At 33.0% G+C, this 25,241-nt stretch overlaps 2 pseudogenes; both read left to right on the top strand.

The window, feature by feature from the left end:
- Positions 1 to 4,728: 4,728 nt before the first annotated feature.
- LOC141507671 (transketolase-like) lies at positions 4,729 to 8,099 on the top strand (annotated as a pseudogene).
- A 10-nt stretch (positions 8,100 to 8,109) lies between these two features.
- LOC141507611 (transketolase pseudogene) lies at positions 8,110 to 8,733 on the top strand (annotated as a pseudogene).
- The last annotated feature ends 16,508 nt before the right edge of the window (positions 8,734 to 25,241 follow it).

Here is a 25,241-nt window from a genome sequence, read left to right as displayed (position 1 = left end):
AACAGGATGATTGTTTTCAACTTTTCATGTGGAAAGATAAAATCTTTTTCCTTCTAGCTTGGGTGTGATAGGGAATTCAAGTCTCAAAAAAATAAAATAAAAAATAAAAAAGAGAGGAATTGGGTAGAACCATTGATTTGGAAAGAATAGATTAGCACAAGGGTCACTTTCACTTTCAGTTTTAGTGTCTGCAACTTAAATACATACATAGATATGTATATATATACACATATATATATATATATATGCACGCACTTATATATACATGTATATATGTATAGAGACAGAGAGACAGAGAGAGACAGAGAACGAGATAGAGAAACTGATTGATTGATTTCATTGGCTCACTCAGATAGTGTAAATTCAACCCTCTGTTAAAATTGCTTAGAGACCCCCATATTCACAAACTGTGGTGTGGCCAAATTAAATAATGAAGTAATTCCCATTGTTTCCTCTTGCAACTAGAAACATGAAATTATTCCTATCAATGCAAATTATTTTTGCCACCAAATTGTAGTTCTTGTCCTGTGCTTCCCCATAAGAAGTATGTGTGTGGGGGGGACAATGTAATTCTAAAAGTAATTGGGGATAATGAATGTATCCTAGTAAAGCATGTTCAAGTAAATTAGGTAGTTATTTGCTAGAGACACCATATAAAGAATTCCTACATTTTGAATGAGGTTAGAATAGATCAGAAGCTATCAAACCCATGCCCAGCATTTGGCTCATAATGTTCCATTTTCAGTGTCAACTAGTTTGTAATTGGGAAAATTTAGATAGATAGATAGATAGATACATAGATAGATGATAGATGCATAGATAGATACATAGATAGATACATACATACAAACATAGATGCATAGATAAATGGATGGATGATGGATGATGGATATATAGATGGCTAGAGAGAGACAGATAAATTTATAAAAATATTATGTATCAAATCACTATTATTGAACAGTCATTTCTAACCCCATATGAGGTATTCTTGGCAAAGATCCTGGAGCAATTTATCATTTCCTTCTCCAATAGATTAAGTGGCTTATTCAGGTTCACACATCTCATGAGTATCTGTAACTGGATTTGAACTCAGATATCCCTGACCCTAGACCCAGGTCTCTATCCACTGAACATGGATTTCTAAACCACGTCCCAGATGTAGTAGCAACTTCATTGTATGTTTCTTTTTTTTTTTTTGAGTCCAACTATTTGAGTCCTTTGAATCCTTTTCTAGAAAGTCACTTCAAGTCATAAAATAAGCTGTATTGGAGTTTTTATTAGATCAAGAGGTCCAGTAGATGCTGAAGCTTTGAACTAAGAATATGTTGCCTCACTAAAACAAATTAGGTTTTGCTTCAAATCCAGGCAAAGAATCAATCCAAAAATTTCATACCTGAAATAGGCTGCAGTGGCCATCTGATTCAGCCTATCTAAGAAAGAAATCCCTAATATAATGCTCCTAGCAAAAGATTTTCCAGCTTCTGCTTGAAGGTTTCCAAGCACAGAAGTCTACCTTTTCTTAAGACTGTGCAATCTAATTTTTGGACAGTTATAATTTTAATAAAGTTCCAAACATCAAATCTAAACTTGCTTCATTGGGATTTTTTTCCTGATTACTCTTGTTTTTGAGTCTGAGGCCAAAGAGAACAAATCTAAACCCTCCTCCATATAGAAGACCTTCAGCTACTTAAAGATAATTTTTGTATCCCTTCTGAGACTTCTCTTTACTGTGATAATCCTGTCAAATTTTTCATTTTATCAATATAAGATATGAAGAGAACTATCCTGGTTGTCCATCCCACTTGAAAATTCACTAGTTTATCAATGTTATTAAACTTTGTGCTCAGGACTGAACAGGATACTGTACATGGATTCTAAGAGAAGTAGAAGATATAGGACTATTAGCACTCTATTCCTGAAAATACTGCCTCTCCTAATGTAGTCTAGTTTTGATGTTTTTGCTTGCCTCATTATGATATTGATTCATATTAAACATGAAATAAGTTAATCCCTCAGAATTTTTCAGCATGTCAGTTCAGCATCTTACTATTTTTCTGTGTAGATCACTTCAGTTCTTGGCCTTTAGTTTCATCACTTTTGAAATCATTTGGTTGACTGAGATAACGCCAAAGCCCTTTCTTATGACTTTAGATCAATTATTCTATAATATAAGCATGACAAGAATGACTGGAATTTTTGGTCATCCACACTTTCACAGAGTACAGTCCTAAAGCCTCCCTGACTTATTAGCTTTCAGAACCTGCAAAATGCGGAGTCCTAGAGTCTTCACCAAAGTACTTTATAGGACTGACAGACATGAGTTATGTGTGTTCACTTTTCTCTTCCATATTTTTATTAAACATTTTGGAGAGTTGTTGTAGAGAAGAAAGAGTACTTACTGAACTTAGAATCAGATTTTTTGGGAAAGAATAAGAAATCTCTCATTAATCTAATTTAACTTATCTCTCAAATATATCTCAGTCTTCTTTAAAAATTAAGGATTTAGACTAGATGATTTCTTAATCTATTCCATATCATCCAGCTCCCTCCTATTCATGGTGTTCCATCCTCTTCTTTCTTTACCCTCTAGGTTTCTTTTCAGCAATCTTTTCTTTTTTTTAGGTTTTTGCAAGGCAAATGGGGTTAAGTGACTTGCCCAAAGCCACACAACTAGGTAATCATTAAGTGCCTGAGGTCAGGTTTGAACTCAGGTACTCCTGACTCCAGGGCTGGTGCTCTATTCACTGTGCCACCTAGTGGCACCTTTTTGGCAATCTTAAACCTCTCTCCTGGGTGTTATCACCACTTCATGGTGAATGACTCATTTATCAATATACTTAGCGCTAGTTAACTAGCTAACTCTAGTTCTGAATCTTCAACCACTCAAATCTCTTCATTATGGGGCTTTTAAAAAAATCATTTAATATTTGTTTTCCTTGTACCTTGCACATTGTCTAGCAAATATTAAGTAATTTCAGATGATGTTTAGTTTGGCTTAATTTAATTGATTATAAACCTACAGTTTTGAATTCTGTGTTCATATTTCTAGAGAGATTCATTCCTATAATTTGGAGAACTAAAAAGATGCCACAGTGATGAGAAGCCTGGTAATAATACTTGAGGATTAAATGTAATCAATCATTAGATATATTCAGACTAGAGAACATAAGACTTAGGAAAGGCAGGATTGTGTTTAAGAATTTGTAGAATGTTCGATTAGATGGAAGATTGGATAAGTAATCTACATTCCTCTCAGGTATAAAACTAATATTCATTTATATCTGTCTTTTGATGACTTTTTTTGAGATTGAATTTCATTAAATCCTCCAGATTCATTAAATCACTCAACTACTTATTGATTCAGTTCATCTAAGTATCATTCAAAGAGCTTGTCTTGTGTTCTTTTACCAACCTGAGGTAGTCTGATGTCACATCACTTCTGTGGTTCCAAATATATTGTGGATATAAATTTTGCTTTGCCAGTTATGACTATTTTTCTTAATTTTGTTAACTGTATTTTTGTGTTTTAGCTTTGTGATTTCAATCAAGTTACTTTTCTTCTCTGAGTCAGTTTCTTTTCTTTGAAAATTAAGACAATACTAATCTCAGTGAAAGAAAATTAAGAAAATAAAAAGATCAATTAAATAAATATTTATATATATGTGTGTGTGTGTGTATGTATAAAACATGGTTTTGAAAACTTTAAATTTTATCATTATGTCCCATCATGGCAATAATTAGTGATTCAAACAAAAAAGTATTAGAATTAAATGAATGGTGCATAATATTCAAAAGTATAAACTACAGAGGGAAGAAGAAAAATTTGTGGGCAGACCTAAGAATGGCTTATCCCAGTAATTAGCCAGCACTGCACATGAACCCACACAACCAGTTGGATTTTTCTAGAGCAGAAATCATTCTCTTTCCTAGGGATATAGGCCATCACTGAACTGTATTAATTATTTCAGGACACTAGGTGCTACACTGAATTAACACTTTGCTAATTGGCTTCCTAGTGGCTTGAAAATGTCTTATAAATACAAGAAAATCTTTGTTCAGTCAGCTCACTTATAAGAATTTTCAGTGTGGCTTACTTCAAAGGCCCCCTGAGGATCAATAAGAGTTTTGTGGCCAGATATTTCATTGTTGTTTATATTACACACCTTGCTTCTTTCAAGTGACTGCTGAGTTGACTTGATCTGATGTTTGGGACTGAGGACAAAGGTAAGGTCAAATAATAAGAGACAGAAATCAAGACCAGAGAGACATCAACTATTCTTTTGAGAAACATGTCCAAATCCCAGAAACAGAAAAAAGGTTATTCAGTGATTTATTCAATGCCAGTACTTTTTAGAAAGGAGAGATAATGATAATAGAGCAAATCCCAGTTTCTAACGATCAGGTCTATTTTATTTGCTTAGAAATTTGATAGTACATTTATAATCTGATTAAGTAAATTCAGAGCAGTTTAATATCCCTAATGTTAGTTATTCAGTACTGTTTTGTGGTGGCACACAAACGTTATCCTTGCCACAACGGAGGTTGAGGTTGGTAATATTGATTTCAGAAGTTTTGAGCTGAATTAAGGTTAAAGCTGATCAAGGATCCAAATTAAGTTTGACACCAGTAAAGTGAATTCAAGGAAGTAGGTGTGCATCATGTTGCTGAGAAGAGGTGAAGTAGTTCAGGTCAGAAATCAAACAGGTTCAAGCTTTTAGGCTATTCGCAATGGGTCAGTTTCCAAATGACCTCTGTATTTCTTCTCCTAGTGAAATAGTCTGAAACGAAGCAGAACAATTAAATGAAATAGTAAACTTGAGAAATTGTTTTGCTTAAAAAGAAAAGTGAAGGGAGGCACATTAGGGGAAAGAAAAATAATAGAAATCAAATGGATTGGGGAAAATTTTAAAGTCATAGTAAAATGAAAATTATTAAACTTGGAATGGTCCACAGCATAATAACACAGCTGGCAATTACTAATTATAAGATGATAAGAAAGTCAATATCTATCTCTGAGTAGAATTATTTATATTTAAAGTTTCTTGAAGTTCTTGTCATAGATATTGCCTTTACTTACTCACTGCAATAGATGTCCGGTGTCATCAAGGCTACTATTCCCTTCAGGAATATTAATTTCAAGTCCCCTATGTTTTTTTCAGCCCATATGACCCATCTTTCCATATTTTATTCAATCAATGTTCTAGTTGTCTTCTTCAAAGGTTTTTAAGATTGAGAATAAAAAGCCATCATTCAGATCATCTATGTTTAAAAGCTGACAGTAGTTACATAATCAACTCAAATCCTTTTCTGGTCAGGCATACTTTTCTAAATAACATTTATGAAAATTATTTTGATTGCTAGTGGCTAGGTGGCACAGTGGATAGAGCACCAGCCCTGGAGTCAGACTGCCTGAGTTCAAATCCAGCCTCAGACACTTAATAATTACCTAGCTGTGTGGCCTTGGGCAAGCCACTTAACTAAGCCCATTGCCTTGCAAAAAAAAAAAAAAAAGAAAAAAATTATTATGATAAATTTGTAGAAATTGGTCAAAAGTCACTTTCCATTATGGATAATCAAGATTTTTGATTCTTCTGAGACTGAAGTATTTCATGATTCACTAACATATAAGATCATTAAATAAATATTAGAATTCAAAGGAAGGATTTTAGTCCAAGGAGAAACATTATATAATTGAAAGCATTGAACATTTTCCAAAAAAAGGAAATATCTACCCTCCTCTTCCTATTCATATTTAGGACTTTTTAAAAAAATCTTTCATCTACAATGTCTCTCCAAGATATAAATACATTGGACTAAATCTTTATGTCATAAGTTATTTTACAGTTGGGGTCAATATGCATTCCCATTCACTTGATCATATTTGTGTGTATTTGCATTTGTGCTGAATATATATGTTTTTGTGTGTGTGTGTGTGTATGTGTGTGTGTAGATTTATTATATCAGTTACTAAATGTGATCTGAATCTACACACACACACACACACATACATAATCTATAAATATAGTCATACACAGGTATGCATATAAATAATATATGAATAGATAAACATGTGTGATATATAGATATATTACTATTATGTGTACATATAAAGACAAACCAAATGTCTAAATTCATATAGACAGGAGGGAGAGACAAAGAAACATAAAAAGGTATAAAGGATAAAAAGGGAAAGAAGAGGGAAGGGAAGAGGGAAGGGAAGGGAAGGAAAAAAGTGTGGAAATGAGGAAAAAGAGTAGGAAACATTTATTTTTAGTTTGCTATGTGTCAATCACTGATAACTGATGAGGACAAAAATCTAAGGAAAAAGAAAAATGACAGTCTTTACTTTTATGTATCTTACATTCTTATTTTCTAGTGAATGGAGTATAAAATTATTTAATGTAAGTACATGATTTTGAAATTCAAAAGTGAAGATGATACCAGGAAAGAAATAAAAGCCATTCTCTCCGCTCAATATAATGGAGGCTTTAGAGGGAACTCACCAATGAGAGAAGGAGATACCATTAAAAGACACTACAAGTTGAGAAATTTTTAGAAGTGAATTGATATTTCAGGATGAAGAGGCTCCAAGTGGCAAGAAAAGTTCCAGGAGGAGACATATAAAAGTCTTCAAGAGTCTGTAGTCTATTAAAGAAACCACTCCAATAATAAATCCTTCTCAAGTTTTATAGAAACTTGATGACATAAACAGCATAAGATACAACATTTAGTAGAATTTGTTTTTGATAAATCATTTCTAATCTTGGATTCAGTGTTTTCCTACCCATGGTTAAATTTCTTGCAAATTCTTAGAATGTTTTAATTATCTAGAAATACTATAACCTGCCAATCTCATTCTCTTAAAAAATAACCCTGTCTTCCTCCTCCTTCCTCTTTGAGTTCCAATTCTCTCTTAATATTGCTTCTGTCTCTGCCACAAGCTCAGGAAATGAGCCAAACTCCATTCACCATGGAGGGTTACCAGAAGTCAGACCAAGAGAAATTTCAGGCACTGAAGCACATTACTAACTGGCTTTGTATTAACCCTGTCCAAGTCATCATTGAACCAACTCAGGCCACCTCATATCATGTTGCAGTGAGGCTGAAGTCATGACAGCTCATTTTTTTCCACAATCTGAAGAACAAACATCAGGACCCAAGGGACTCCAACAATAATCCCTTTGAGTTATATAAGGGTCATGTTCTTTCTCTATAAAGTTTGCACTGAGGCTAACTCCCTGCCACATGCTGAGATGTTGAACTTGAAGAAGTTCCATACTATTCTTGACAGTCACCCAATTCTTAAACAAGTCCTGACAGGTGTGGCTACTGGCTCTCCTGCGGAGCAGCTTGTGGAATGGCTTACACCAGTAAATACTTCAACAAGACATTAATGTGTGCATCATTTGCTGGGCAACAGGGAGTTATCTGAAGGTTCCATGTGGGAAGTCATGGTCTTTTCAGAATTCTGTAGAATGAACAACCTGGCTACCATCTTTGACATTAACCACTGCAGCACTGCATTAACACTGCAGTAGAAGTGTGCCAGAAGTAAAGTGAAGCCTTTGGGTGGAATGTAATCATTGTGAATGAGTAGAGTGTAAAAAAATTCTTTAAGACCTTTGAGCAAGGCAAGCATAAACCACTGACTATCATTGCAAAGTTGTAGAAGGACAGAGGAATCTCAGTTGTAAAAGATAAGACATTTTTGCATGGGAAGCCCCTTCCCAAAATCATGGCAGAATACAACTTTGAGGAAATTTAAGGCAAAACCCAATCTATGATTACCCTCCCCCAAAGAGGATGTCCCTTCAGTTAATATAAATATCAGATGCCATCTTCCTTAAATTACAAACTTGGAGACAACTGCAAAGCCTGTGGCATGGCCTTGACTAAGTTGACAAATGCCAATAACCATGTGATTGTCCAGTATGGGGACATTAAGAATTCCACCTGTTCAGAACTCTTCAGGATATATGAGGCATCCTGATCATTTCATTGAATGTTTCATCGCAGAACAGTACATGGTAAGCATTGCTACACAGACCTGGGTGTGCCTTTTTTTGCAGGACCAGGATCTTCTTCACTTAGGACTTTGATTAGATCTGTATGGTAGTCATTTCTGAAAGTGACATCAACCTCTTTGGCTCATGCTGCACTCACTGTTCAACAGGAAAGATGACTCTTCTAAGATGTCCCTTGAAGAGCCTATGCTCTGGAGCATACCCCAAGGGGACAGAATTTTACTTGAGTTATGTTATTGCCACTGAGAAAGTAGTAGAGTTAGCTGCCAACACCAGCCATCCAGAGAATACAGTCATTTACAACAATAATGAAAACTTCCAAGTTGGCAAGACTAAGGTGGTTCTGAAGAGGAAGGAAGACCTGGTGAATGATTGGAGCTCTGGTAACCCTCCATGAAGCCTTGGTAGCTGCATAACAGCTAAAGGAAGGTAATATCCATATCTGTCTGCTAGATCCCTTTACAATTAAGACCCTCGATAAGAAATTCATCCATGAGAGTTCCCAGGCAACCAATGAATGCATTTTGATGGTGGAAGAACTTTATTAAGAGGGTGGCATAGGAGATACTGTGGGTGCTGCCATAGTACGTAAGCCCAGCATCACCATGAGTTTCTGGGTGTCACAAAGAACCCAAGAAGCAAGAAGCCAGTGGAACTGCTGAAGATGTTTGACTTGACAAGGAAGTCAATATTCAGACTGTTAAGGTAAACTTGCTTAAGTCAAAGACACCTGCTGGAGTTTCCAGGCCAAAACAAGAAGTAGGGAAGCGAGAGAGAAAAACATTCCTTTAACTTTAAACACACTAAGTAACTTTTATTTCTCCAGAAGATCAATCGAAAAATAAAAGAATCATTAAAGTATTTTGATAAAAAATAATATTCTATGAAATTCAGTCAAAATAAAGACCATTGCCAGAACCTCAAACAAGGAACTTAACAATCTGAAAAAACAACAACAAAAATCTAATGTGACTCTGACAAATAAGACCTTACTTATGATTGGAAAGTTACTGATTTCTTTATTTTTATTGGTATTTTATTTTTACAAATACATGTTAGGAAACTTTTTCAACATTCATGGATATTCATATGCATATTTTTGTTACAAAATTTCCTTACATCCTCCCTACCCAACTCCCTCCCCTCGGGAGCAAATAGTCAGGTTAGCATTTTGCATACATATTGGTGATAAACAAGTTTATAGATTAGAAAATTTCAGTATGAGGAATTAGGCTGAAGGGAAAGAGTTATACAGGAGATTGTTTTATAAAGACTTCACCATGTTTGTTTTTTTTTAATTTTGTTTTCTTTTGTTTTGTTTTTCTTCTTCTGGAAGGGGATAGCATTTTCCATAGACTTTGTAATACAGTTGTCCTAGCTCTGAACTGCTGAAAGGAGCTGCATCTATCAAGGTTGATCATCTCACAAAGTTGCTGTTGATGTGTATATTGTTCTCTTGGTTGTACTCCCTTCAGTCAGCATCAGCTCTTATAAGTCATTCCATGCTTTTCTAGAGACTGACCAATTATGGGTTCTTATAGAACAATCATATTCCAAAGCACAACTTGCTTAACTATTATCCAATTGATGGTTATTCTCTCAATTTCCAATTTTTAGCCATTACAAAAAGAGCTGCTATTTATATTTAGGAACATGTGGGACTTTTCACATTTTTTATGATTTCTTCTGGATAAAGGCCTAGGATTAGAATTACTGCATCAAAGGGAATGAACATTTTTTGTTGTTGTTGTTGTTTTGGTTTGTTTTTGAAAGGCATTAGAGTTAAATAATTTGCCAAGGTCACACAGCTAGGTAATTATTAAGTGTCTGAGGCTGAATTTGAACTCAAGACCTCCCAATTCCAGGGCCTGTGTTCTACTCACTGCACTACCTAGCTGCCCCCATTGGTTATGAAGATTGTTTCCCAGCTTTCTGATTCTCTTCTGATTTTGGCAGCATTGATTTTATTAGTGCAAAACCTTTATTTAATATAATTTTTTATAATATAATTTAATATAGTCAAAAACATTCATTTGACAGTTTATAATGTACTCTATTTCTTTTGTGGTAAATAATGTGTGCTTTTTCCATAGATCTGATAGATAATTTCTTGGTCTATTGATTTATCTATGGTGTCACCCTTTATGTCTAACTCCTGTTCCATTTTGACCTTATTTTGGTATAAGGTGTGAGATGTGGGCCTATGTCTAGTTTTTTCCATATTATTTTCCAGTTTTCCCAACAATTTTTGTCAAATACTGAGTTCTTATCCTAGAAGTTGATGTCTTTGGGTTTGTCAAATAGTAGATTGCTGTAGTTATTTACTACATTTTCTTGCGAACCTATCCTAGTTCTCTGATCCATTACTCTATTTCTTAACCATTACCAGGCAGTTTTGATGATTTCCATTGTAGTACAGTTTTAGATCTGATGGAGCCACCTTCCTTTATTTTTTCCATCAGTTGCCTTGCTATTTTTGATCTTTTGTTGCTCCACATGAATTTTGTTACTATTTTGTCTAGTTCAGTAAAATATATATTTGATAAATGGATTGATATGACACAGAATAAGTAATGTTAATTTGGGTAGAATTGTTACTTTTATGATATTAATTCAACCTAACCATGCACAATTGACATTTTTCCAAATGTTGAGATCTGACTTTATTTGGTTGAGAAGTTCTTTGTGTTCATACAGTTTCTGGGTTTGTCTGGGTAGATAGATTGCCAAGTATGTTGTCTGTTGTTACTTTAACTGGAATTTCTTTATATATACATATATATATGGAAATGCTAATTATTTATGTGGGCTTATTTCATATCCTGCAATGTTGTGGAACTTTTTAATTGTTTCAAGGTGTTTTTTAGATGATTTTCTCAGGTTCTTTAGATATACCATCATGTCACCTACAAAGATTGAAAACTTTGCATCCTTGGTTTTTGTTGGAAATGCTCTAAGTTTATCCCCATTACATACAATATATTTTGATCATTTTAGATAGATACTATTTATTATTTTAAGGAAAATTCCATTTATTCATAAATTAGCTAGTGTTTGTAATAGGAATGTATTTTTTAGTTTATCAAAGGCTTTTTTCAGCATCTATTGAGATAATCATATTATTTCTACTGCTTTTACTATTTATATGTTCAGTTATGTTGAGTATTTTACTAATATTGAATCATTCCTGCCAATCTGGTATAATTCCTATCTGATCATGGTATATTATTCTAGTAATAACTTGCTGTAGTCACATTGCTAAAATTTTACTTAAGATTTTTGCAACAATATTCATTAGGAAGATTGAGTCTATAATTTTCTTTGTCTGTTTTGGTTCTTCCTGGTTTAGGTATAAACACCATGTTGGTGTCATAAAAAATAATTTGGCAGAACTCTTCTGTTTTTTAAAAAAGTTTCTGTAGAATAGTAATTAATTGTTACTTAAATATTTGTTAGAATTAACTTATAAATCTGTCTGGACCTGGATACTTTTTCATAGTAGTTTAGTGATGGTTTCTTTAATTTTTTTTTCTAAAATGGTGTTAAGTATTTTATTTTCAGTTCTTTTAATCTGTACAGTTTGTATTTTTGCAAATATGCATCCTCTTCACTCAGGTTATCCAATTTATTAGCATAAAATTCAGCAAATTAGCTCCACATTATCTCTTTAATTTGCTCATTATTGGGTTAATACATCATTTTTGTAATTGATACTGGTAATTTGGTCAACTTCTTTTTTTTTAAATCTGATTAACCAAAGATTTATCTATGTTATTGGCTTTTTTTATAAAATTAGCACAATTTTATTTATTAGATAAGTGGTTTTATTGCTTTCAATTTTATTAATCTTTGCCTTGATTTTTCAGAATTTCTAATTTGCTATTCAATTAGGCATCTTTATTTTTTTCTTTTTCTAGCCTTTTTTAGTTGCATACTCAATTCAGTGATCTCCTCTTTCTCTATTTTATTCATATAGGCATTTAGAGATATAAAGTTTCCCCTCAAAACTGCCTTGACTGCATCCCATAAATTTTGGTATGATGTCTCCTTAGTATCATTTTCTTGGATATTGATTATTTTTTTTAGAGGCTGTTTGATTCACTCATTATTTGAAATTAAGTTGTTAATTATCAATTAGTTTTTGATTTAACCTTGCATGATCCTTTATGAAATGCAATTTTTATTGCATCATGGACTGAGAAATGTGTATTTATTATTGTAGCCTTCCTGCATTTCATGATAAGGTTTTTAATGCCCTAGTACATTCTCAGTTTTGGTAAAGGTGCTATATACTACCAAGGAAAAGGTATATTCTTTTCTATTGTCATTAAGCTTTCTCCAGAGGTCTGTCATATCTAAGATTTCAAAGATTTCATTTACCTCCTTAACTTCTTTGTTCTTTATGTTGAGACTAGATTTATCTAGTTCCGAGAGAGGGAGATTGAGATCTCCCATTATTAAAGTTTTGCATCTATGTCTCTTTATAATTCACTCATATTTTTCTCTGGGAATTTGGATGCTATGATACTAGGTGCAAACTTTTTTTAGTAATGATATAGCTTTATTCCCAATGTATTGATTTCTTTATGATGAAAGATCATAAGTTTTCATCTAAGAGTGGTCATTTTAGAAACCTATTAATTATCCAGTTCTCTTTATAGGCATTGACTTGGTTTATGTGATCTCATTTATGCAACAAAATTAAACTCATAAAATCTGCATCCATATTCTTTTTCCTGAATTATTTCAGACTAAATACTTGACTCCAAACATTGAAGGAATCTCCCAGCTGGTGAAATAATGTTCCTCTGACATTTACAGGACACATATCCCAGAGAATGGAAATCATGGAACCCTGGTCAAATTATGTACCAGATTTTGTATCCTGGTATAAATGTGTGATAGATTACATGTATTTATTTGTGCCCTTTTTTGATAAATGAATTGCTATAATTTTCAGTTTTCAAGATTGTGATACTTCTTTCAGTCCAAATCACAAAAATCATAAGAAAATTCATCTGGAGTAACAAAAGATAAAGAATAGAAAGGGAGCTAATAAAAAAACTAAAGGAAAATGGCCTAGCTCTACCAGATTTAAAACTATACTATAAAGTAGCAGTCAACAAAGCTACCTGGTACTGGTTAAGAAATAGGGTAATGGATCAGTGGATTAAGATAGATTAAAAAGAGATAGTACTAAATGACCACAGTAATCTATTTTTTGACAAACCCAAAGATATCAGTTTCTGGGATAAGAACTATTTGGAAAAAATTGTTTGGAAAACTGGAAAATAATATAGCAAAAACTAGGCATAGACCCACATCTCACACCCTATATCAAAATAAGGTCAAAATGAGTACAAGATTGAGACATAAAGTGTGACATTATAGATAAATTAATATCCCAAGGAATATTCTATCAAATCTATGGAAAGGGAACAAATGTATGCCCAAGCAAAAAATACAGTAAAATTTAAATTGCAAAAGAAATGATTTTAAATATGTCAAAAATTTTTTGCAGTATTAAAATCAATGATGTCAAAATTAGAATGAAAACAGACAGCTAAGAAATAATTTTCATAACTAGGGATTCTGATATAGGTCTCATTTCTAAAATATATAGAAAATTACATCAAATTTGCAAGTTACAAGTCATTCCCCAATAGATAAATGATCAAAAGATATGAATAGAGAGTTTTCAAAGAAGAAATTAAAGCTATATATATGATTATATGAAAAATGTTTCAAATTATTATTAATTGCAGAAATACAAATTAAAACAACTAGAAGATATTACCACAAACCTATGACAGAAAGGGCAAATGATCAGTGTTGGATAGGTTGTCAGAGATTTGGGACATTAATACATTGCTGAGGCAGCTGTGAACTGTTCCAACTATTCTGAAGAACAATGTGAAACTATGCCCAAAGAGCAATAAAAATATTCAATCCCTTTGACCCAGCCATTCCAATTCTAGGCCTGTTCCAGAAGAAATAATAAAAAGTGGGAAAACTCCTGTATGTTCCAAAATATTCATAGCAGTTCTTTTTTGTAGTGGCAAAAAAACTGGAAATTGAGGGAATGACCAGCAATTGGGGAATGGACTGAACAAGTAATGAATACTATGGAGTACTAGTGTTCTATAAGAAACCATGATTGGTCACACTCTAGAGAAGCATGGAATGAATTACAGGATCTTATGTTGAGCAAAGGGAGCAGAACCAAGAGAATATTCTACACATTAACAACATCATTTTGAGATGATCAGCATTGACAGAACCAACTCTTCTCAACAAATCAGAGCTAGGACCCATCTAATAGATTGGCTATGGGCAATGTTATCTCCAGCTAGAGAAAGAAAAGCAAAAGGAAGAACGAAAACATGCAAGCAAACAAAAGAGCCTTCAGAATCTAATGAACACTACATTCACTTTTTTAAAAATATCAGTCAGTTCCCTTTTCTTACCTAATTTTTAGAAAACAAGAAAGAAAACCAAAAGGAAAACTAAGGCTGACTTTTATAAAATATCATCTCTATGTTACTGTGAAAATCATCTGCATATATTAAGAAAAAAAAGTGGTCATATGACTTCAGTATAGTACAATTTGGAGGCAGGGACATTAACCTTGGGGAAATAAACACATATTTAAGACTGGAGTTTGCCACTTGGTAGACTTTACATTTTGTATCAGAGCAACTGTCTTTCTTTTTTTCAATCATTCAATAATCAGAGACAGGCTAATGTGATGCATATAATTAGTACTCAAATTATTGTTGAATTATTGAATTAGCAGCTGCATGACCTCCAAATAACTTCCTACTCTATTCCTTCAACTGAAAAATTCAGAGAAAAAAGGAAAGAAAATCAAATAAAAAACAGACTACTCCATAATCAAACTCTTTATTAGAAAACATTTTATTAAATGTCAACATCTCATACATCTGGAGCTCAAAGGGACCTTAAATTAATTTCATCAAGTTTAATCTCTATCATATTACATATTAGCAAACTGAGGCTTGGTGAAGTTAAGCAGTTCAATTGGTGAGTGTCTGGGGTAAGGTTTCAGTAGAGACCCTCACTTCTCTTCATCTTACATTCTAGGCATTATGGAACCAACTAGCCTAGTTTATTTTGAAGCTAACTGTTGATAGAGAAAAGCAATTATTTTTAGGTGTTCAACAAGCAAATTGACTGAAATATCAATAAATTTTGACACTATTTTTTTAACTTCAATACAATATTAACCAAGCTTCCCTTTTCTCAGCTTAGGATGGGCAAGACAAGTAATCTGACAGTATCTTCTTTAAAATACCCTAAAATTTCCAAACCCTTTCAATGTAATGCTTATCTTCATGTTGACATAAAAAGCACATACCTGAATAATGAACATTAGGTTGTAAGTCAAAAGACCCAGATTCAGGAGAGTGTTTTTGAAATGATATTTTTAAATTTAATTTGTATTCTAAACATTCCATAATTTACTTAAGTCTAAGTAATCAACAAAAAATTAGATCAATCCCTGATTTATAAAAGATATTATCTTCCAAAATATAAATATTCCCATTGAAAATTTAACAACTGGCTCTAGAAATCTTGCCAGCTGGCTCTATCACACACTTCTGGGATTCTAGTATAAGGTCTATTAATGAGTCACTATGAAACTAGAAAACAAAATTTTGATCTCTTGGTCTGATTTTTTACATATGTACTGAGACTGGATGATGTCTAAAAATCCTTTGAAGTTCTGTCATTCTCATCTGAGGTCAATTATTCTATTGTCAAAACCTCTACGCCTGTCTAGTATTTTTTGTTCTAAGATATTTTTCATATTTGGAGTCTGTCATTTTGTGGTCCATGGAGATTTCTAAAAATTAAGAAATCATAGGAAAGGTGGCTCAAATCCTAGCATTGAAACTTACTAATGGCACCATTGAAAAAGTTATTTAACTTCTGTAGGCTTCAAATACCTCCTGTTTAAAATGAGGGGGTTGGAGTAAATAATGAGCAAGGACCTTTTCAACCCCAAATCCCATGCAGTTTGATCAAAACTGGTATTATATCTTATAAAGTAATTGTTAATGCAAACCAGTCATCCAGTAACTTTTGAAAGCCTATGAACTTGACAGTGACAAAAAGTAAATACCATACTTTGCCAGAAGACATAACAATGCAAAGAAAATGTTTTGTTCTATTTTGTTTTGTCTCAAACCGAGTGAGAATGTGAGCAAATCTCTTCTTTAAAGTTGGAGAGGCTAAGACCGCAGGGAGGCTTGCCAGAGGTCAATCATGGAGTGAGTCATGGGGAGAAATAGAAATATTACTTCTTGTCTCCAGTTTTAACTACTCTCCATTGCTCATTTGAAAATCAAGTAGGCATGACAATTAGAACTCCTATAACTTGTTAAAGTCTTTAGAATGGGGAGTTTGTCCCTTTAGGACCAGACCTAGTGATTTGAAGAGTCAGAAAGGTAACGGATTTCTCCTAGTGAAGATTGCTAGATGGAGAGAAGACACTAGCTGAGCTGGCTTTAATTTGGAAGTCAGGAATTTAACCTAGATACACAAGGATGGATTGAACTCTTCATAGGGAAAATGATCCCACTGCTCCCCTACTGACATTAAAAGTTTCCTCTTCAAACTTTAAACCTTAAAGCAATTATACAGATTTAATGAGGAGAAATGGTATATGAGGATATTTCTAATTACCTAATAGGACAAAAGCTAAACAAAACAAAGCAAAAATACCCTTTAATATACTAATATTGGAAGGAAAGAGTTAAACATACTCAAGGCAAATATAGGCTGCAATAAATGATAATTGTCATAGCTACTCAAAAGGTACGCATTTACCCACAAAGAATTCCAAACTGCATTTTTCAGAAATGTATATAAACATACATATCTTTGCAACATATATATTTAAAAATTATATAGTTCAAATGATATATATATGTGTGTGTGTGTTATCATATATGTATATATATACATTTAAGTATAACTATCTATAAGAAGATAAATAGATGTGAACCTATCTATCTACCTAATAAGAGAGAGTGAGAGAAAGAGAGCGAGAGATGGATAGATAGATTAGATAGATTAGATAGATATTTAAGTAAGTAGATATTTTCATAGAAGTATGGATAGATGCATAGATGGATCCTTGACTGTAGTACTCCTCTTGGCCCGAGATTAATCCTTGTTTCTTGAAGCCCTATGTAGGTAGAAGTATTTAGTTCCAAGGCAAGAAAAATCAAAAAGAAATAGTATATTAAGCTAGATTCTGAGAGTCTGACAGTCATCCCTCTCTTCTCAATTAGTTAATGCCTTCAGGATTAGATTTTTAAAATCTGACTTTAGTTGTATACAAAGCATCTTATGTATATGTTCATATAATTTCTGGGTTTATCTTGGCAAATATTCTTTCAGGTATTTTATTCCATCTATAGTTAGTTATTTTTTAAGTAGTATTTTATTTAATTTTCAATTATATTTAAAGATTTTTTCCAACATTTATTTTTATGATTATGAGTTGAAATTTTTTTCTCTCTCTCCCATTTCTTATCCAAAGATGTCAAACAATCTGATATCAGTTATGTATATTCCATCATGTAAGCATATTTCAATAAGTCATGCTGTGAAAGAAGAAACAGAAGAGAAAGGAAAAACCACACCCAAAAAAATCAAAGAAATAAAAAAGTAAAAACAGTATACTTAAATCTACATTCATACTACATCAGTTCTTCCTCTGAAGGTGATAGCATTTACATTGTATGTCTTTTGAAATTATCTTGAAGCATTGTTTTGCGGAGAAGAGCCATCTATCATAGATTACCATTGCATTTATTACTCTTCAGGCATAGTTCCAAATGATTCTCCAGAGTGTTTGAATCAGTGCACAACTCCATCAATAATGCATTTGTGTCCCAATTGCCCACATCTTCCCTAAAATTTATCAGTATTTCCAGTTTGGTTTTTAATTAAAATATTTTATTTTAACATATTCCAACATTTTTAGGTAGATATTCAGTTCATCAATCTGCTATTTTTTTAATTGATGTAAGTGTTCAGACATATCAATATTATCTTAAGTACTACTTTGTCTACATACCGTAAATTTTAGTGTATTATTTCATTGTTGTCATTCTTTTGAATAAAATTATTGATTCTTCCTATATTTTGTTCTTTGTTTTTTAGATTTAGATTATTGTTTCCAGTTAATTTCAATTTCTCTTTCCACTGTCCATTATTGAAAACAATTTTTATTGCTTTCTGTTCTGAAAATGGTACATTAAATATTTCTTATTTTCTGAATTTGGTTGTGAGATTTTTATGCACCAATATATTGTATAGCAACTATGTATTGCTGAGGAAAAAATATGTAGATTCCTTATTATTCTCATTCAATTTTTTAAAGATTTATTTATGTTTTCATACACATGTACATGTATACTTTTAAGTTGCAAAATTTCCTTCCACCCTCATTTCCCAACCCCCTCCCCTCAGTGGCAAACAGTCAAGTTAGCATTGGACTTAAATATTTTTGATACACATGCCTATGCATCAGTCATTTTTTGGTCTGAGGAATTAGGATTAAGGGAAAGAGATACACAATTTTTATTAAATGTTCATCAGATTCTGAAGAATTTTTTTTTTGTTTTGCTTTGCTTTGTTTTGTTTTTCTTCCTCTGGATGGGTCTCATTCAATTTTCTTCAGAGGATTATTGCATCTAATTATTCTAAAATTCTATTAATCGCTTTAATTTCTTTCTTGTTTATTTTTGGTTAGATTTTTCTAGTTATGATAGTATAGTCCTGGTTTTTAATCCATTCTACTTCAGTTTTATAGTTCATATACATCACATTCATATCTGTAGTTATAATAACTAACTTTCAATTTCGTTCCATCTTTCCATCCACTTCCAAAGCTTTGCTCCAAGCCACTCCAGTGGTGTAGACCTCTTCTGTGAACTTTTAAAATTTTCTTGAAATAGAAAAATGTCTTTTCCAACCTTTTATTGGTGATGCTCTTTTCTAAGTATTTTTATAAAGGAATTCTGTCTTATTAGAAAAAAATTGAAGATATGACAGATAACATGTGCTAACTGACATCTTTCCCTGTTGGAAAAGATAATCCTGAGTTAGTTACCTCTCTTAGAAAAATGAGAACTATAAATTCTAGGTTGTTTTGTGTCTAGGAAATGTCTTTCTATGTGTTTTTATGCACATGTATGAATATTTGTAGTATTCATATAAGTATGTTTATGAAAGGTATATGCATGTATATGTCTTATATAAATATTCATATATACACGTGTAAATGTTTGGATTGTATACTTTGATATGGCAAGATCTTCCTTAAAATATCTACCTCATTGATTTTGCTACATAATATATTAGATCTCAAATGTTTGGAAAAAGAGAAAACTTTGTGCAATGAGGTTCTGGCTATTAATGGTAAGTGTTATTATGGTATAACCATAGAAGCTTTCAAAGCAAAGTCTGAATGGAAATTATTTATAGATGGTAAATTGGTCCAGATGTTTCTGTTTGTGCATAATACTATGCTGACTGCATCAAGTCTAAGAACATTACACCATTAGCAAATTATTAAGCTCTGGTCTGATAAATTAATAATCACTCAAAGATAAAATAATTTGGCATAATTATCTTGAATAAAGCTCTCTCTCATACACACACACACACACACACACACACACACACACACACACACACACACACAAAGCTAGTCCATCAATTAAAAAAATCAATCTGCAAGCATTAAGTGACTGTTATGTGTCAAATACTGTGATAGATAATGGGAACATAAATACAAAAAATGAAACAATCCCTATATCTACAGGACAATAAATATTTTTTCTGTCTCTAAATAATAGAAAGAGTACAGAATGCACTAAATTTAGAAAAACAAATAGAGTGGTGGTTTCAATTATTCCAAGATTCTCCTGGAAACAATTTTTTAAATTATCAATACCAATAATAATGCTTTGGTTGAAATAATTTCAAATCAGCTACTGGATAATGACAAGGTTCATAATAGCCACAACATGATTAAAGAACTGAAGAATTGCCTGAGGGATTTTACAAAGCAGTTGCCATCAAAAGGATGTATAACCAGAAAAGAAGATGAACTAGTCAGGAATTAAGAAAGTGGGAGAATTTTTGACAGCTGACTGTCTAGTTCCATTTCCACACTATGTGAAGAGAGTATCAGAATAGTGAGTGGATTTGTAAACAATTTAATGCAGGATGAAATAGCATGTATTATTTCCTAGCTATACTTTTATAGTGGCCCTAACGAATAGAATTCCTACATGGATTAGAACACAGAACCTATGCCTTATAAAGTAAAGAGTGTGAATGCTGATAGCAACTATAGAAAATAGAAATATTTCCAAATGCAGTGTACAATATTGGCACTGTTATAGTTGTAATCATATAGTTTAATCCTTAAATGGAGAAATTAAATCCAAAGCTCTGTTTTGAGTCATCTCCCCCTCTATTTCTAAATCATTTCATGAATTGCTTTGGTTATTACCAGTTAAGTTGAGATTATTCCCAAATTCAGTTTTCTCCTGAACTCCAATCCTATGTCTCTATCTGCCTGTTGACCATATTAAGTAGATGTAGCTACATATATCTGAACCTCAGGATGTCCCAAAATAAATACCTATATTTTTCCCTCAAAAGTCACCCCTTCTTTTGAATTCCTGTATTCAAATGCAACACTCAAATTTTCTTTTTTTTTAAATTAGGGTCATGAGATTTTTTTTTTAATTTTGGCTATTTAAGGCAATGGGGTTAAGTGACTTGCCCTAGTTCATAAAGCTAAGCAGTCATTAAATGTCTGAGGCCAGAATTGAACTCAGGTACTCCTGACTCCAGGGTCAGTGTTCTATCTACTGTGCCATCTAGCTGCCCATCACTCAAACTTTCAGTCTTGGAGCTATCCTGAATTCATCTTTCTCCCTCAGCTAAATTCAAGAGAAGTGTTAGTCAAGAATTATGTGAATGAGGATAAAGAGACAAAGAAGACTAAGAAGTGGTTATAAAGGCTTCCCCCCCCCCAAAGAAGTATGAAGAAGGGTTTTTTCCTTAGAGGATAGGGCAATAGGATATCTTGGGCATGATTATGTACAATGTGCATTAGCTCCAAAATGCCCCTGGAATAAAATTGCAAACTCTCTTTAACTTATAATGTCCTTCACATTCTTCAGCACATCTTTACAGACTTAATACATATCACTGCATTTTATAGTATCTATGATACAATCAACATTTTCAAGTTTCTGTATCTCACAAAGAGTTACTTATCTCCCATATATGTCCCTCTACAATATTCCCTGATGCACTCTTTTACTATTTTCCTATTAGAATCTCTAACTTCCTTGAAAGTTTAGCTCAAAACTTCTCACAGGATGTCTATCTTGGGTATTCTCAGATGATAGGTATCTCCCTAATGTGCTTCCTCTTTACATTTAGTTGTCTATACACAGTGTTTCTCCAAAGTAACTCACAACTGTTTCAAAGGCAAAAGATGTTTCATTTTTGTCTCTTTCATTTTTTTCTTTGTCTTTTATTTTCATCTTTGACCTCTGCGCTATTCAAGGTTCTTTCACTTAATATTTTATGTTTGTTGAATTCAATTAAATTGAAATTCTTCCTAAGTGTTCTCTGAAATGAAATTGCCATTTCCCTTTACTTTTAGATTTAGATTTTGCTTTACTGCTATTGCTCAAGACGTACGTTCTTTACACTTTCTTCTTATCTCATCTTAATCATGTATGTACTCTAAGGTTTTTGTTTATTTATTGTAATTGTATATGCATATGTGTATGTGGCTGACAGAGGATGAGAATTCTTTTTTTTAATATTAATTTCATTCTGAAAATTTACTCATTCATTCCAGGTTATTTACTTCCTAAGTCAAGTCAACCAAATATGTGAACCATTTTAAATATCTACAATATGCAACTCATTGTACTAGACACTGAGATTTAAAGAAAAATAAAGCAATATTTCTATCAAAAAGTTATATTCTATTAGGAATGGATGGACAATAGAAGTAATAGTACCACCAGGTGTAAGATGAATTACATAATATAATTATGTTTAATGAGAGATAGATGGAGTTAGAAGAGAAAAAGAAAGAGACATTAAATCGACAAATGGAGGAATCCAAGAACCCTTGACAGAAATCGTGCTCTAAAATGTACATCTCTTTATGTGTGAAGGTCATCACCAGTCATCCTGACTATCTTGCTATTGAACTCTGAATGATTGGAGGGGTTGTAAGAATTATGATTTTGCACAGTCTTGCCTCCCTTTACACCCTCCTGATGTCACTCTTCCTCATCAATAAAAAGGACAAATGACAACACAGCAACAATATGGATTTATATGTAACCCCAGTAGTTACTAAATCCCATTGGCAAAAGACACATAGATGGTAGAGATGAATGCTCTATTCTGGATTCAGGGTGGAGTGGAGTTAGATATTATGGGTGGGAGAGACCTCCAGTTTTTTTCAGGCTTCTTCAATTTTGTGTTGAGTCATTTTAATTTCTCTTCAGACTTCAAATTGTTTCAGTCTCTGTAGTTGCTTGACCTTTATGGCTTCTAGCTCTGACAAAGAAGGTGGATGATAAAAATTCTGTTCCAGCTGCTGAATGACAAGACTCTCAGAACAAATGTGAGAAGTAGGAAATCTCTATCATATTCCCAGTTTACTACTCTAGAGACTTTGGGGAACTTCCCCTTGGGTAAAATCTGGGACTCACTCTCTTGGTTGAACTGAGCTACTTCAGTCCAATGAAAGAACTCCTTCACTCTGAAATTTATGATCTATAATCTACCAAGGATATTTTTTTCTGATTTCCATTTTATTTTTCTTGTTTAGTCATTTCAGTTGTGTCTGACTCTTTGTGATCCCATTTGCATTTTTTTTTTGCAAATATATTGGAGTGATTTGACATTCCTTTTTTCAGGGCATTTTCTAGATGAGGAAACTGATGCAAAAAGAGTGAAGTGATTTGCCCACACACACATAACGAGTGAGTCTCTGGGACTGAATTTTGACTCTAGATCCATCACTCTGCTGTATCACTTTGTTGTCCTCTCACTAATGACTTAGTTAAATGGGGTATTCTTTGTAATTTCATATAATAAAAAAAAAATAACTGTGGAACTGGCATTTGGGAAAAAAAGGGATCATGCCATAGATATAAAGCTTGGGGTCCTATTTCACCTAATTATGAAATAGTATTCAGAAGTTATCTTGAACATGATGATATTCCCTCAACTAATAATATTTAAAAGAATAGAAAGATATGATACTAGGCTAGTATGCTCCCTTTTTCTCTGAGAACAGAGTGGTCATGTTTCTGGCTCCCCACCTCTAACTTTTCCTTCTGGTGGGAAATAAAGTCTCCCTAAGGAAAAGTGAGGAGAAAAGAGACTAGAGAAGCTCATTATTTTCTTTGGACCATGCAGTGGCATTCCTTTAATACATAAAGGGAATTGCATGGAATCTCATTTATGTATGAATATATAAGTGAATATATATATGCATATATATATAGATAGGTATGCATACACATATAGTTTTATATATAGATCCCAATCTCTCTTAAACTGTTTTCGATAGTGGAACCATACTATGCTACAGTCAAATAGCTTCCTATTCATACATACTTACTAACATACAAACAGATACTTAACATGGACATATACATTTATATCCATCCATAATTTTCCAAAAGTATTAATACATCTTTAAAAATTAAACCTGAATAGGAATTTTGGGACTCTGTATTTCTTAATTGTTGGGTTTTAGGTGAAGGAGAGTTGAGGAAAATGGAAGTGTCTGCTGCACTTGGAGACAGAGACCTTAATTCCAATAAAATAATAAGAACTTATTATCTTTTTGCCCTTGTACACATCACTTTGCCCTTCTAGGTCTGAGTTTCCTATCTTTAATGTGATGGTTTAAAAACTAGATTATTTCTAATTGCCCTTCCATCTACCTTTCAATGAATTATTCCTATCTCTGGCATTGTCTCTTTCCAGATATCTTTGTGTATATCTCCATCTCTCTGTCCTGGTATCCCTCTATTTCTCAGTCTCTAATTCTCTATCTCTGTCTTTCTCTACCTGTACCTTTGTCTCTTCCTCTGTCTCTCTCTATTTCTCTCTCTATATATTTCTCCTCTCTCTCTCTCTATCTCTCAAAATCTTTTTCTCTCTGTCCACATATAGCATATTATATATATATATATATATATAATTTTTTTTCTCTATTTATATTTCTCCCTAGAAATGTTTATACTATATTATATATATGCATTTATACACATATGCATGTGTGTATGTCTTACCCCCTCTCACTTTAGTTTCGAACAAGTAAAAAATTGAAGACAAAACTTGATTTTGTCTGTGACTCACTGTGAAACTTGAACAAATCACTGTTTTTTTTCTGTCCTAAACTCCAACCTCTTTTGTGGAATGAAGGAGTGGGTTTATTGGATCCTTTAAACTCTTTCTAACAATTGTGAAATATATGTTTACTTTTTCTTTATATTTTTAGATATAGATTAAGGAATTAGGGGCAAGTGAAACTGATGAGACAGAAGCTACTTTGGTGAACAGAGAAAAAATTGTGAAAATGTCATTTTCAGCTATGGCTAAAATGCTGTTAGGGGGTGGCTTTCTTAATTCTGGACTGTGCTCAAATAAAGCAGCACCAATTGTTTTATTTCATCAGTGAACCTAGCCTCACTAGCTGCTTTCTCAGGAGAATCACAATTACAAGTTCTCACAAGCTTGATTGACGGCAGGCATCCAGTCTTTTTTGACAAAGCCTTCACCTGTCATTAATTCTTCATCTTTTTTCTCCCATTGATGTGCTGCCAGATTCCATCCTGATGCCCAACTGCCAATCAGTCAGGAGTTGTTTTTAATTAAGACAGCTCAACAATTTCCCTCACATCACTTGAATGCGAAGAAGGGAAGCCCTTCTACTCATAATCGAATTTCATGTGAAAATTGCCTTAATCACACTAGTCTGACAGGTCCATAATGTGCCACAGTCAAATGGCTCTCCATTTCTGTTCAGTCATATAATGAAGACTACACCTTTGCTCTCAGAAATGTAGTTGTAGAGTTAAAATCATCAGTTTTTATTTATGTCTCATTAAA

This window comes from Macrotis lagotis, chromosome 1, assembly GCF_037893015.1.
Source record: "Macrotis lagotis isolate mMagLag1 chromosome 1, bilby.v1.9.chrom.fasta, whole genome shotgun sequence".
Taxonomy (NCBI): domain Eukaryota; kingdom Metazoa; phylum Chordata; class Mammalia; order Peramelemorphia; family Peramelidae; genus Macrotis; species Macrotis lagotis.
Note: the sequence above shows the minus strand (reverse complement) of the source record. Positions and strands in the feature narration are given on the sequence as shown.